Source organism: Rhinolophus sinicus, chromosome X, assembly GCF_036562045.2.
Source record: "Rhinolophus sinicus isolate RSC01 chromosome X, ASM3656204v1, whole genome shotgun sequence".
NCBI classification, from domain to species: domain Eukaryota; kingdom Metazoa; phylum Chordata; class Mammalia; order Chiroptera; family Rhinolophidae; genus Rhinolophus; species Rhinolophus sinicus.
In genome coordinates this window covers 42,436,568-42,441,072 of record NC_133768.1, presented here as the reverse complement: position 1 = coordinate 42,441,072, position 4,505 = coordinate 42,436,568, and positions in this window count along the sequence as shown.

The following is a 4,505-nucleotide window of genomic DNA, read 5'->3' as shown; positions in this document are numbered from 1 at the left end:
TTGTGGTTGAGAGCCCACTGGCCCATGTGGGAATCGAACTGGCAGTCTTCGGAGTTAGGAGCACGGAGCACTAACCACCTGAGCCACTTGGCCGGCCCCCCCTTCTACATTTATTAAGTTACATCCCCACAGATTCATTGTTGTCTATTTTATTCAATGTGTTATTTAGCACATTCATGCCATTCTTTATTTTAATGTTCATATGTCCCAGATTTGACCATCCAGAGGCCCTCCAAGCTGATTCCTATGTCCTTTTGGCAGGATTCCATCTTTCTTTGAGGACTACCTTATTTTCTGGCACCACAAGGTACTCTAGGCCCATCTTGTACTTTCCCTGCCCAGTCCCTGGAATGAGCCATTTTTCCAAGGAGCCCTGGTTCTTTTTAGTAGAGAATGTATTTCTGAAAACCAAGATATGGGCACTAAGTATTATAGCTATATTTTTTAAGTTTTGGTTTATTTACTTGGAGGGAGGGGGGCAGCTGAAGCCACACAGCTAACAATCAAATGCTCTTTGCTGGAAGTGTTTGGAGATAGGCAATATCTGTCTATAAAAGTTGTTGGGTATTGGTGTCTTTTGAAAGCAAGTTGCACCTTGGGATGTGGTACCACAGAGATTCATGCAAAGGAGCAGAATTGATGATGACTAGCAGTGAGGCTGGCCTGAAAGAGCGGAAAAAATAATAACGGCTAATAGCTTCCGTTTAGTGAGAACTTACTATGTGCCAGACAGTGGGCCAGGAGCCTTAGAAACATTATCTCTGACCCTACAGTAATTCTGCAAGGTGCAGTGAGATTCACTGACTGGCTAGTAATAAATGAGCCACAATAAGAACCCTCAGAGTGAGGAAGATGGTGGGAGAGGCCACTGAAGAGGAAAAACAGCATATCTCTGTGTTTTGGAGAAGGAACTCTGGTGTAACTGGCTAGGAATTCAAAAACTGAGGCTCTAGTCTCAGCTGTGCCACCCACTGATTGTGAGATATGAAGTGGCAATGTAGCCTCTTTGAACCTTAGTTTCATTGACGGGCTACCTCACAGGGTTATTGTGAGAATCAAATTAATGGCTCCAAAAGATTTGTAAACTCTGAAGTGCTACGCATATGGAAATGGTTATTATTTACCCAGCCTAATGAACTGGAGTCTCCTCTTCCATCGGAGACCACAATTCTCTTGGAAATGCAATCTATCTAAGTTGTACATGAACCCTGAAGACCCATGTCCCTTCTTATCCCCATTTGCCAGGGCTCTTATAGGACATTTTGGCAAATTTTGAGTTAGCTAATGCTACCCAACCTACCATAACTTAGATTTCTTAGTAACTGTGGCAGGTAGCCTCTAAGATGACCCCTCAACGATCCTGGACTCTTGGAATTCACACCCTTATGTAAAACTTTCCCTCGAGTGTGAGATGACCTAGGGACTTACTTCTAATTGATAGAATGTGACAGGTGATAGGATGTCACTTAGGCATTTAGCTACATAAAACTCTGACTTCCATCTTGCTACTAGACTTTCTCCCTTGCTGACTTTGCTAAAGCAAGTGGCTATGTTGGGGAGGTCCATTTGTCAAGTACGTGAAGGCTAGCTAGCATCCAGCCAGGAAGTGAGTGTCTCAGACCAACAGTCCTTGAGGAACTGGAAAATCTGACAACTAGTTGATCTTGGAAGTGGATCCTTTCTCTATCAATCCCTCAGGTGAGACCCCAGTCCTGGCTGACACATTGATTGAAGCCTTGTGAGAGACCCTAAAAAAGAGGATCCAGCAGAAAACGTGCACCTAGCTATGCCCATGGAAACCATGAGATAAATAAATGTTTAAGTTTGTGGTATGTTTAATCAGCAATAGATAACTAATACAGTGACCATCTTTTTATAAGCTCCTCTAATCATCTATTCTCTCCTGCATTTCATACAACAGTGTGATTTCCCTAATTTGAACTGCCTCTCTTCCTCTGAAACCTTTCCACTGTACCTTCTGGAAACCTCATTCTATATTTAACAAGCTCCCCTATATAATATAAAATATTTGAAAAAACAAAGATATACTTGGTTCCTGGATGGACAGACATAATATTATAAAAATGTGAATTATCCCAAAATTAATTTATAAATGTAATGCAGTCCAAATCATTTTAATTGACATTGGAGTTTTAAAGTGTATCTCCTTACAAGAATAAACATACAGAAATAACCAGGGAAATTCTGAAGACAAAAAAATGACTACCAACCAGTCTTATCACTTATTGAAACACATTGTAAGGCTATAGGAGTTAAATACAGTGGTACCGGTTCAAAACGAACAACTAAATCAATGGAACACAATAGAAAGTTCAGGGGGAAAAGAAGTCTATGGAGAATTTAGTATATTGAAAGATGATATTTTAATTCATTGGTGAAAAGATGGATTATGCAATAAACGGTATTGGGATAATGGGCTTGTGATTTGGCAAAAATGAAGTTGGATCTCTCATTCTTTACAGCAAAGTAAATTCCTGATGTATCAAAAATATAAATGTTCAAAAACCACCCATACTTTATTCATAATCACCAAAAAACTGGAAAGAACCCAAATGCCCATCAACAGGTGAATGGATAAGCAAAATGTTGTATGGCCATAGAATGGAATATTACTCAGCACTATAAAAGAATGACTTAAAAAGAACATTGACATGGAAAGATTATCATGTATTATTTGGCTGGGGTCAATGTAATCACAAGGCAGAGAGAAGATTCGGAGTCAGAGAAGATGTGACAACAGACACGAGGATGAGAAAGAGATTTGAAGGTGCTGCTATACTGCTGGCTTTGAAGATAGAGAAGGGGACATGAGCCAAGGGATGCAAGTGGCCCTAAAAACTAGAGAAGGCAAAGAAATGGATTCCCTTATAGATTCTTCAGAAGGACTCCATGCAGTCTTTGATTTTAGCTCCTTAAGACTAATTTCAGACTTCTGACTTCCAGAAGTATAAGATAATAAATTTGTGTTGTTTTAAGCCATTGAGTTTGCAATAATTTATTATAGCAGCAAAAGGAAATGTAATGCATGTAGTTAAAAAAATTAAAAATGGAAATGGTGCAGTAGGTATATGCTGTGTTTACCTGCTCTCAGAACCACATCAAAATTACAAGAAATCTATAAAACAACCGTTATCTTTTTTTAGATCTTCAAATTTATTTGATTGAATTTTTGTTCCTTAAGAGTAGTTAGAGAAGATAAATAAATATAAACCATACATATTAGAAAAAAAATTAAAATGTCTCAATTCACAGATTACATGATTTTTTTAAAGTAAAAAAATCCCAGGGAATCTACGAAACATCTCCTAGAACTAATAAATGAGTTTACCAAGGTCGTAGTATAAAAGAACAACATGGAAAAATCAATTTAAAAATTAATTAATATAAATAAATGAAAAAAGATGGAAAATCAATTTTATTCCTATATATGGTAGCAATGTACAATGGGAAACTGAAACTAAAAAAGAAATATCATTAACAAAAACCTCAACAAATAAAATACTTTGGTATAAATCTAACAAAATATGAACAGTTTTATATGTTTTTTAAAGCATTTTTATAACAAACTGCTCATAAGAGAACTTAAAGACAATGTAAGTAAATGGTAAAACAATCATTATTGATAATGACCTAAAGTCAAGCTGAACTGAAACGTTTCGACTAAAGACTCTCAGGAGAAGTCACCTCCAGACTGGTAGGAAGGTTAGAGATGAGGAAAGGGCTGGTCCCACACCCATGTGTGACCATTAAAGATCAGGAGGGCTATTTCTGCTGTGGTGGTCCCCCCATCCCCTAAAGGAGTGAGAGATATCAGCCCCACCCCAGCCCAAAGTTCCAGTGCCAGGGAAGAAGTCCCCATAATTTTTGGTTGTGAAAACCAGCGGAAACTGTGACTGAGTGAGACTGAGTGCAGCTGCACTCACAGGCACTCCTCTTAAAGGGAATGTGCACGGACTTACCCACCAGTGGAATCACTGGCTCTGAGCTTCAGCTCTGGGGCAGCAGTTGGAGAGGGGACAGTGACAAATGGTGGGAAATTGAGTTATCTGGCTTGGGATGGGGGATGGAGAGGCACCTTTCTCCTCGACAGGGGAGCTGGTGGAGGCCATTGTTTCTTTGTTGAGCCCTCCCCCTTCCCTGCATGTGAACACAGGTGGCCACCATATCTGAGTCTGCACCATTCATTCGCCATGCCCTGGAGACTTGAGACCTGGCCCCACCCAACTTTCATGTGCATCCAGCCTGCTTTCAGTGGCTTTTTTCATGCAGACCACCTGCCTTGGCTCAAGCTGCAGACTTTCCTAGGGTCTCTCAAAGGTTCGCAGAACCCAGGCAAGCAGTATCTGGCTTGAGCATGTCCTGCACCTCTGGCTGAGCTGCTCTAAGCCAGCATTAGCAGTAGCCAGCCTTGGTTTGTGGCTTGGCCTTAAGGCTCTTCCAAGCACAGCACAGGCAGCAGCCATCTGTGGATTTCTTTCTGGCTC